The sequence below is a fragment of the Lissotriton vulgaris genome, chromosome 3_2 (assembly GCF_964263255.1).
Source record: "Lissotriton vulgaris chromosome 3_2, aLisVul1.2, whole genome shotgun sequence".
NCBI lineage: Eukaryota > Metazoa > Chordata > Amphibia > Caudata > Salamandridae > Lissotriton > Lissotriton vulgaris.
The window spans coordinates 131315070-131327223 of NC_141690.1; the positions used below are offsets into that span (position 1 = coordinate 131315070).

Sequence of the window (12154 nt, forward strand, 5' to 3'; positions counted from 1 at the left end):
ATATATATATATATATATATATATATATATATATATATATATATATATATATATATATATTTGTGCAGGTTCCATATCCAAGCTAACAAAACCACAGTCCTCGTGGAAATGAAGATATAGACACCGCTGCACTATGGGAACTGCAGTCCGACTACTTCGAACTGCAGCTGCAACTCGTCAGCAGGTGGAGTCAGCTGACCTCCTTTTACTGGGAGGGCCGTTGTATATCAGGCGTGTGAGAAGGAGTGTTCTCGGCACAAGCTTACGGCATCCGAAGAAGGCAACTAGCCGAAATGCATCATGCCACTGTTAAGCTGTCAATAAACGTGTTCCCGACTGCTCCCCTGGTGTCCTCTGGCTGTCTTCACGAAGGGGTCGAGTTTTCCATATATATATATACACAAAAAGATAACACAGTCATAAATCTAACTAACATGGAGTTAACCAAAGAGGAATTGGAAATTCTATCACTAGGCCTGACCTTCTGTAGTGACACAAACTTTGACTATACGCAAACAAGGATTGATTTATTTCTATATGTGAGAAAACTAAAACTGCAAAAATATTTCCACAATGCGAAAGCAAGCACCACTGATGTGACAGTGAGCACGGATACCACCGAAATGCTTAATGTTGAACACATGGAAGCACTACAAAATCTTATAGACCTGGAAATGGAGAATGAAAGTGTAAATGAGGAAATCACACCGAGTGGAGCAGCCCTGAGTTCAAATATAAACATCTGGCAAACAGTGAAAACAGGTTTTAAACCTAAATCAATATTTGTGCCAGTAATGCCTAAAGACGGTCTGGATCTTTTTACGGAATATGTGACAAAAGATTTGAAAGAACTCTCCATTTTGAGCACCAAACAGAGATACAAACAAAATGAGGATCAAAATAGGAAATACAAGGCACTGATGGAAAAAATCAAAGCCAGGCCGGACATTGTGGTAAGATGGTCCGACAAAGGAGGCAATATTGTACTCTGGCCATTGGAGATGTATAACACAGAGGCACTCACTCAACTACAAGACAGGGAGTGTTATACAAGAATAGGTCCTACCCACTTGGTAGGTATCCAAGAAAGATACCATAACGAACTGTACAAATGGAGGGGTAAGGGCTTACTAAGCAAAAATGAATTTGACTTTCTAAAAAATGATTATCCGGTAACGGCACAATTGTATCTAATCCCCAAGATACACAAGAATGATAAAGTGCCACCTGGGAGACCGATAATCTCGGCAATAGGGAGCCTCTTCGAAAACACAAGTGTGTTCATTGACCACTTTCTCCAACCTGAAGTCAGGAAACTGCCGGCATACATAAAGGATACAGGAGACTTCCTGAAAAAGATATATGATGTCAAGTGGAAAGAGAACTATGTATTCTTGACATTAGATGTCCAAGGTCTATATACCAGCATTAGGCATAAGGATGGTCTAAATGCCATAAAACATTTTTTGGGAAAGAGACCTATCAACCAGTATGAACACACCAAAATGCTATTGGAGATGACAGAATGGTGCCTCACAAATAACACTTTTATATTTGATAGACTGTTTTATAAACAAATCCAAGGTTCGGCAATGGGTACTTGCTTCTCCCCCAGCTATGCGAATCTGCATATAGGCTGGTGGGAGGAGCAGGTGCTGATGACCCTATATCAGGAGACAATGGAAGAAAATGTTATTGTTTATAAAAGGTTTATTGACGACATCTTTATTTTGTGGGAGGGCAGTGTGGAAAGTGCAAACAGCTTTACAGAACAGTTAAATGAAAACTCACTAAATCTGAAATTCACCTGTAATGCCAGTAGAGAGAGCTTTCAGTTCCTAGATGTTGAGTTGTTTGTAGAGGATGACAGAATACAAACACGCACGTATCGCAAGCCCACTGCGGGCAATGCAATCCTCCACGCTAACAGTTTTCACCCTACACCACTCAAACAATCCATTCCATATGCAGAATGTCTCAGGATGACTCGCAACTGCAGCACAAGCGAAGGGTTATCACAAGCCAAAACTAATCTCTTCACGAGATTAAAACAAAGAGGATACTCTGACAAAACATGCAAGACTGCTGATGCGAAGTGTAGTTCCATAACCCGTCATGACTTACTATTCCCTAAAGAACCAGAGTCTGGGGTTCCTACACCAGAAAGACAACCACCCAGGTTAATCACAGGCTTCAATCGCCACCACGCCAATCTTCGTAAAATACTCAGAAGGCATTGGCCGCTGGTCCGAAATGATACAACCATAGGAAACTTAGTGGGTGAAAGACCTCTAGTGTCTTTCAGGAAAGCAAAATCCATGCGGCAGCAATTGGTCTGCAATGCCCCGGCTATACCTAAGCAGAAAATCTGGTTTCAGTCACAAAAAGGTTTTAGGAAATGCACCAAATGTAAGGCCTGCAGTCATGGCAAAAATACCACAAGTATTACAGTACCCTTTCGCAAACAACCCTACTACCTGAGGGAACACTACACATGCAAAACGGACTATGCTGTATACGTGCTGACATGTGTATGTGGTAAAATATACGTAGGGTCGACCATTCACCCAGTGCATGTTAGGGTGTTGCAACACCTGAGGGCGATCACAAACAAGGACCCAGTCTACCCTGTAGCTAGGCATATCCACGAGATACATGGTGGAGATGCTAAGGGTCTAACTTACTTTGTCATAGACAATGTCCCAAAAAATTTTAGGGGCGGCAACCGCAAGCTTGCATTGCGCCGCCTAGAATCCAGATACATTATTCTGTTGAATTCTAAGATCCCCGCAGGGCTTAATGCTGATGAAGCCCTAAATGTGCATATCTAGAACAGCTTACCTCATCTTTCCCAAGTACCCAATAACATCACATACCAGATTGCGCGATTAATTATATCAAATCACACTATCTGTCACATGTAGTCATACAGCACCCTGAGTAGATATCAACCACCTCACTTGCCTTAATGGTTCCCATTGCATTCTATACGGGATGAGGGTTTACTTCCTTGAATGGAGAGTAAATGCGCACTAGCGCGGGATAATTCCTCTCAAATTTGGTTCATAAAATTGACGGTTAAGAGAAATGTCTATGAAGACTCACTCTGACAAACAGAGGTCTTACTTACCGGCTGCACGAGGACGAAGCGCTAGCATAGCAACATGTTCTGCCTCTGCCGTCAGGGTAGCAAACCGATTACCGATGAAACTGAGCCCATTTGTATGAACTAGGTCCGTGAAACCAATCACAGCCACGGACTTAACACACCTCCCCTCAGATACGCCCGATCCCCAATGACGCAGGTTAACATACAGGGTGTAACGTAATATGGGTTATTTACCAATAAGGAACTATAAATGTATGCATAATACAGGGATCAGCAGTACAATTAGTAATAAATAATTTATGCTGAGATGTAATGAATTAAGCCACATTACAAAACCGGAGTATGTTGATAAACATGATGTAAATGTTTGATTAATGCATGCCAATGAACGTGACAATTGAAAATTACCTAAACCCGCCAAAAAAATGTCAGTAACATGCGAGCAGTCACGTAATTGTGTGGGTGTGACCTAAAGTCGCCATGGCAAAAAACCAATGCCAATTAGGGATGTTAATGATGACTCATGTGAATTTTGAAACATGTATATAAAGCGTTATTTTACCTGGTCAGATGTTAGTGAGCAAGGCGGGGGTAGCCGCCGAAACGCGTCTGAGCAGAAGTTGATGTAATAATAAACACCCTTGAACTGAGATACACGGAGTCAGTGCCTTCTTGGATGGTGAAGTTTGGTGTGGTGTCAATATATATATTTATATATATATATATATATATATATATATATATATATATATATATATATATATATATATATATATATATATGTGTGTGTGTGTGTATATATATATATATATATATATATATATATATATATATATATATATATATATATATATAATTACAGTGGGAACAAAATCAGGGGGCGCCAAGACAACAACGTGGAAGAGGAAGGGGCACACCATGGCAACAAAGAAAAGGAAATCCACAACCAGAATAGGGTGGAGAAGAAAGCGGCTCAACCGAAAGGATTGGTACCAAGACTCGCAGTATGAAACAGAGGCAGAACAAATAAAGGAAGAATTGCAAGTTGTAAATTTATCCCAACGAGACATAACACCAGCTGAAACCTCCCTACTAAAAAAAGGCATAAATTATTGTCCAACGAAAAGAATGGATCTGACACAGACCAGAATAGATTTTTATTTGTTCATACGGAAAATAAAATTGGCAAAACACTTCATGGACAAGAAAAACAAACCCAAGTTAATCCAAGATCCTCCAAAACCAACTTCCACATTAAAGGTTAAAGAAGCTGAAAGTTACCTTACATTACTAAATTTAAACTCAGAAGAGCGTGAGGAAATCCAGCTGAACATCGCAAAACAACAACTAGGGGCGGGAACCAGCACGAAAAAGGCAAAATCAAAATTCTATCCAAACCAACCCCCAGGAAACAAAATCGATATTTTTCAAGAGGCAGTAAGACATGATTTGTATAACATCTCCAAAACCAACGGCAAAGACAACTTAACTTCACAAGAAAGGGAAGCTCTTACACGTTTGATCAATGATAAAGAAATCCAAATCAAAATGGCGGACAAAGGGGGAAACGTGGTACTATGGGACAGGAACGCATATATCACTGAAGCAATGACTCAATTAACCAATCCCCTTTTTTATGAACAACTTCAGACAAACCCAATGGATAAGATCAAAAGAACAATCGACCAAAAATTAGACATTTGGGAAACTAAGAAATTAATCGATTTGGATGAAAAGAAATACTTGGTGGTGGATTTTCCTAGAATGGCAACAATGTATTTTCTACCGAAGATACATAAGGATCCTAAAAGACCACCAGGGAGACCGAAAGTGTCTGCAAAGGATCAATATTAGAACCAATGGCTAACTTAATCGATTACTATCTAAATCCTTAAGTTTAAAAATTGAAATCATACATAAAAGATACGACTGACTTTTTATGCACCATACAAAAATTGACTTGGCGAAATGAATACCTAATGATAACAATGGACGTGATCGCCCTTTATACCAACATCGACAATGTTTTGTGCTTGAAAGCATGCCAACATTACCTGCAAGATCGCAACATTCACTACAAAGAACACAATGACATGATAATGGACACGATTTCTTTGTGTCTATCAAACAACATTTTTTTATTCGGAGAAAATTTGTATCGTCAACGCAACGGAGCGGCAATGGGCTTTTCCTTCAGCCCAAGTTATGCGTGCATAACAATGGGCTGGTGGGAGGAAGAAGTGGCATGGAACAGTCAAATTAGACACTTCACCCAACATATAGTGACCTGGAAAAGGTTCATTGATGATCTTTTCATCATTTGGAGTGGGAGTGAAGCCGAGTTCCGACAGTACTTTGACATCCTAAATGCAAGCACACCGTGTCTAAAATTCACCTATGAACTAAGTAAAACTAAAGTGGTATTTCTGGACACGGAGGTGTACGTGAAAGACAATCGGATGGAAACAACAATACATCAAAAAACCACAGCAACGAATGCAACCCTATAAGCAACAAGCTTCCATCAACCCTCATTAATTTCCAGCATCCCCTACGGGGAATTTCTCCGCCTAAGACGGATTTGTAGTGAAGAATCAGAGTGGAAAAAACACAGTGCCGGCACTATCAAACGCTTTCAAAACAGAAAATATGGAACACAACTAATCAACAAATGTTGGGAAAAAGCCAATGCAAAACCTAGATGGGATTGCCTCAAACCAAAAGTGAATGAGAAGGAACCGGAAGAAGAACCAATAAGACTAATATTGGATTACACCCAAGAATCTAAAAAAATCTCTCAGATTTTAAAAAATAATTGGAAGATACTACAACTAGATCCCACTGTGGGACAGAGGATGGGGACTCACCCAATTATAACTTACAGAAGAGCAACAAACTTAAAAGACCAATTGGTCCATAGCCATTTCCAAAGCAAAAAGTCAAAGAATATATGGCTAAAATCGCAGGGATTCGTGAAATAATATAACTGCAAAGTGTGTGAGATTGCCAAACCCACAAAAGAACTAATCATGGCAAATAAAAAAAATTGGAAAATAAAAGAACTAATAACTTGCAAAAGTCAGTACACAATTTACATGATAGAGTGCCCATGTAAGTTAAAGTATATAGGGAGCACCATATGCGAATTGAAAACACGAATCCTGCAACATGTCCGCGCTACAGTCAACAAGGACAGGAACTACGCGGTACCCAAACACATGGAGAGCAATATGAAACTGGAAACTCTTAAAGTTTTGGGGAATAGAAACAATGTCCCTCTCCGACCGAGGTGGCCACCGGGAAAAACTTTTGAGGCAAAAAGAGTCACAACATATTCTGAATTTTCGAACCATGACACCCTTGGGACTGAATCAGTCGAGGAACTGTACATTCATTTGTAAATTAGAACTTATTTCTAACTTCTCTATTCCATTTGTCTTATCTCACACCCATACCCTACCCCCCTCCTCCTTTTTTTCCCCCACCCCCCTGTTTTCTAAGCCCACTGGAGGGCATTATTGGACTTTAAACTATAAGCTGCGTATAAAGTGCCCACTGGAGGGCAATACTCTACTGTGTATAAATTGATTGCGCAGCACTAATGGTATGATTAAATAGACAGGGTGTCTAGAAATACCGATTAGCAACTATGACGTATGTATGTATGTATGTATAGGCATTTATATAGCGCACTACTTACCGGGAGGGTCCCAAGGCGCTTCGACCGCTGCGAAACCCTTCCTGGCTTCCCTGAGAGATTGTCCCTTAATGGGTATCTCCAGGGTGAGACCAGGCATCCCCGGCGGTCTGGTGGGGCCGTTAGTGAAGATGAGGCAAGCTAATGCCCAGAGTTGCCGAGTGTGATTGCTGATCAGAGTGGGCACCGAGGCAAGAGAATTATCGAGTCCGCTGACCGCTGACCCTGGTCCAGGAATCGAACCCTGGTCCCGGGCCGTCCTCTGCTCTAGGGTCTGCCGCCTCTAACCAGTGAGCCACACTACCTCACGACGGGAATAACTTACTAAAGAAAATGTAAGAAAACTACATAGTCCAGAATTCCTAGTAGTGGAACAAACAGGAAGTATGGGAATCACATGCTTTCCGGGTAGTCTGGGTATTTTAAATAATGTGTAATTTCAGAAGTAAACGACCGTGAGCAAGGTAGATGTAACTACCGAAACGCGTTGGTTTAAATCTGTGCTTCAAAAGAAAACAAAAACTTGCTTTGAAAAGAACAGTCGCTGTGAGTGGCGGCTCATTTTTTTTGTTCCTCGGAATTGACGTGGTTGGATTCACAAGCGGCTTGGTTCGCCACAGGAGCTACGCACCGCTACGAAGCGCCATCACGGGGAAAACAGGAACCACAGTGTTGGAATATATATATGTATATATATGTCCCACTGTTGCTCAAGCATTTACTGCCCCCCCAAAGCGAGAGTTGCGTCGTCTCAGAGACTTCTCGAGCTAAGTCTCAATATTCAAATTCCAAAATGACGATGCCGTGTGCAATTTAGAGTTTCTTTATTTAGCCGCTGCCAGTCTCGCAGCAGCTCAATAAAGAAACTTTAAATCGTACACGGCGTCATCATTTTGGAATTTTTATATATATATACCTAAATTCTTTGTTGTGAGCAAGACGGTTTCATCCGTCGAAACGCATCGAACTTTGCATTTGTGATAAATAATAAAACTTGTTCCCGAATGAGACCCCACGGCGTCAGTGCCTGTTTATGATCGTGTAAACACAGGAGTGGAGAGTATATATATATATATATATTCACTGAAAAAACCATAGGTTATAGACCATATATAGTTAGGGATTTGCATTTACAAAACCTTATTTTACTCGCATAAAACCATTGAAATTCCATATATAGTTAGTTGCGCTAACTATATATCGCGCACCCGCAATCCACTGCTGATGATGTCACATATTACATCATTCATGACATGGTCAGTGACATCACTGATGACATCACTGATGACAACATCCAGTGACTGTATGTTTCTGTAAAATGTAAATATGTCTTACATATTGAAGAATGAGTGGATGTGTAAGTGTCTGGATGAAGGATTTAGTAGGTGCATGACTGACTGTATGAGTGAGTGATTAAATGTGTCTCACTGAGTGCATGGGTTAGTGACTAAACTGTCTTAATTTGTGCATTATTATGTCTGTTGTTCTGTAAACTGCTCCATGTGTTGATAAGTAGCTATATGAGTAACTATATGGGATATTCATTGGTTGCCCAAGTATTTGTATGGGAGACTGAGTGTGTGTGTGGGTGACTGGGAGGTGTATGACTCTGTGCATAGATGTGTGAGCAGTTGATTCACTAGATGTATGGGTTGAAAAGTGCATGTGGAAACAGCTGTATGGGCGGTTGACTGTGTGCATGAGTGTATTGGTGAGTGAATGGATATCTCAGTGCTACATGTCAAAGTAAGTACATATGTAAAACACAGTACATGTGAGAGTTGACATATATATATAACTGTGCATAAGAGCCAGTGAATGTGTGAGTGGCTGTATGGATCATTGTGAACTTGTATCAGGGATTGTATAAGAGAGTAAATATGTGTTAGTATATGTTTGAATAAGTAAAGTTTGTATAACTGTATAGTTGAGGAAATGGAGGTGTGATTGATTCTTTGCATGACTGACTAGGTGTGTGAGTAACTCCATGGATGAGTGACAGTCTGTGAGTGTCTGTTTACACTGATTGTATCTAAGATTATATTAGAATCTGAAGAGGTTCATCGTATTATCACATGAATGATATCATCAGTGATGTGATCAGTAATATCAAATGAGATGTCATCAGTGATGTCATTTGAGATGTCATCAGTGATGTCATCAGTGACGTCATTTGAGATGTCATCAGTGATGTCATCAGTGATGTCACTGACCATGTCATGAATGGTGTAATATGTGACATCATCAGCAGTGGATTGCGGGTGCGCGATATATAGTTAGCGCAACTAACTATATATGGAATTTCAATGGTTTTATGCGAGTAAAATAAGGTTTTGTAAATGCAAATCCCTAACTATATATGGTCTATAACCTATGGTTTTTTCAGTGAATTTCAATGGTTTTTTAAATGCAAATTCCTAACTATATATGGTCTATAACCTATGGTTTTTTCTGTGAATTTCATTGGTTTTTTAAAAGCTAACATCTGTAGCTGTAAAATGTATTCTTCTTTAAATCCCAAAATATATTTAGATGTTTATTGATAATTTTTTTTTAAATATTTTTTTTCTTCGCTTTCGGTTCGCGAACCGGGAAGCTTTCCGTTAGCTCATCTTGATGCCGCGATCTAGTCCGCGAACCGGTCAACGTTACGTTAGCGGAACTGTGACGCGTCGCGGAAGCGCGACGTATCACGTTATCGCGTAATGCGTCTAATGACGCGCCGCGTTAGCGCTCCCGGAAGTGCTCCGGACCGCGAACCGGAAGCGATCCGGGACGCGGCGCGCGCCGCGTAACGTAAGCGGAACAGGTCATGTGACTTGTTTATCAAACTTTTCATTGGTTCATTTCACTTTTGGTTTCCAAATGATGTATGACTAGGTCATGTGACCTAAAAATAACACTTTTCATTGGCTCAGAACTTTTGCTTTCCCCAAATCATGTAAACCCCTCCTTATTTCCTCACTCTGACTTTCATCTTGGTGAGAGAAAGACCATTTACCTAGAATTGAACAATGGCTTCTGTACTTGCTGCAGCTGGTGGACCCCCACCACCACCTCAACCTCCTCATAAGAAGAGAGGACCACCTAGTCAATTTATCTCTAACAGAGAGGAGGAAGAGGAGGAAGAAGAAGAAGAAGAGGACAGAGAGGAACAACAATTTATCCAAGAGTTGCCCCGGGTTTCAAAGAGAAAAACAAGTTTCATCTGGCAGTTTTTCTCCATCCCTCCTGGATCAAAGAAGGTGAATGCTAAATATGCCACCTGCCTCATCTGTGATTACAGATTGTCGAGAGGCACAGAGAAGAAATACAGTATGGGGAACTATACGATGCATCGACACATGAGCAGGTGGCATCCCTTAAACTACAGCCGGGCTGAGTTAAGGGATCTACAAGACAATCCCCCGACAACTCCTGTGGCCAGATCTACCTCCACAATGTCTTTGTCGGGAAGAGAGGCACAAGAAACTGTGCCAAACATTCAACCCAATTTTCAACATATGAAATTAACTTGTATATACTGTGGTGCTATGCTGTCCTATGGCAACATGAGCGTCAACCTGATTAATATGGCGTTCGAAAATCATAAATGCCCTAATGCACCCAAGAAGTAATTTTTTTTTTGCTCCTGTTGAGCCGTTTTCAATGCCTGTTTTTTGTTGTTTCCCCTCCATAAAAAACACAAAAAAAACATAAAACAGTTCTAAAAATACAAAAAAATCAAAAAATGTTCAAAAAAAAAAAAAATAATAAAACAACAAAAACAAAAAAAACAGTTCTTTTCAGAACTACCTCCCCTTTCAAACAAAATTGTTAGAATGTTTATCACTCTGGCATGCTCTATTTCTTTTGGTTCGCTTCAAGTTCGCTGACCGGTTCGCGAACTGGAAGCGAACCAAAAAAAATATTTTTTTAAAAAAAAGAAGAGTTAGTATAAGGGAAGTAAACAGAGAATAATGTAAAAAGAAAGACAGCTATAGAGAGTAAATGAGAGATAGTGTCAGTGACATCATCAGCAGTGCATTGCGGGTAAAAAGAGTAGAAAATATTTACCTTATAATTCTTGTTACCTTTTTAAAATATTTTTTCATACTTTCAATCTGTAAAACAAAGAACAAACATTTCCAAAAATATTAAAACATGTATTTAAAAATTAGAAAAGACAAGGGAAAAGGTTCAAAAACAAACAGTTTTTCAACAACTTTGACATTTACAGAAGTCTCTGCTTCTCTACGTCCCCTACACAATCCTAAAGATATATATTTTAAAGAAACTGTACCTTGATGTTGATGAACTGAGGCCTATTTTGGAACATGGTGTTTTTCTTGCACTGCTAATGTCTCACAATAGTGATGCAATAGCAGCGCAAAAAAGATGTAAAGCCATCATAAAATTGTGTCTAACATTTTAAATGATTGTTTTAGGATGCAAATAAGATGTGTGCTTTCAAGAGCTTTCTTTGAGGTGAGGCCTCTTTTCTTTTTTTTAAAAAAACACTACCCAGAAGTACAGCACTGTAAGCATTAAAATTGATATTTACAGAACTCAGCTTACCCATATGTACCTCACATTTCTAAATGTATATCATAAGGACAAAAAGCATAACATTAATTATACATGTTAAATGGTTTATTTTTGCTGTTCTCAGAATGTATCAAATTTCACTTAAATCAGTGACTTGAAGGTATTCATCATGTAACAGCGGGGAAAAAAAAACACAATCAAAATGACTGTGTTTAAAAAACCCATACAACCTAAGAAATCTGATTTCAAAACTCCTTAAAATTAACTTACTTTCAATGACGTCGAACGATCTCCTATAAACAGCATCCACTCTGTTCTGCTATAAATATTTTCAGCCCGCCACTTTCTGAAAGAAAACCTCCATCGATACGTAAAATATGTTACATAGAAAAAAAACTTCTCTCATTATATCACATGTTTCCACTAGGCCAAATCATGTTGCCGCGATTCGCAAGTCTTGTAATTCTTCCAATCAAATCCCGACATTTTCTATTTTCGCAACTTTGAAAAATAAAATATTTGAGATTATTTTCACAATCCTGGACTACTAATATCTTACTCTTCTTTGTCACTCATGTTCTCCTTTTCCTATGACACTGATACTGCTTACTATGAAGCAGACTTACTTGCATCAGGTTTATATAGTTGGATTTTTAATCTAGACAGCATTGCAGACTTACATTCCCTCTACTTAAAATTTTGGTTTTAAAAACACCAGGTAAGAATTTTTAAGGTCAAACGGCAATTTTTTTTTGAAAGTTACAACGGAATCATTACAGAATGACCAGCCGTTTCCAGACTTTAAGTAAGCTGTATAATGT

General features: G+C 39.3%; 1 protein-coding gene across 1 annotated transcript in view; it reads left to right on the forward strand.

Annotated features, from left to right (window-relative positions):
• Positions 1-12154, forward strand: part of CLNK (cytokine dependent hematopoietic cell linker) — a 1199791-nt gene that overhangs the window by 293758 nt on the left and 893879 nt on the right. The window lies entirely within an intron of this gene.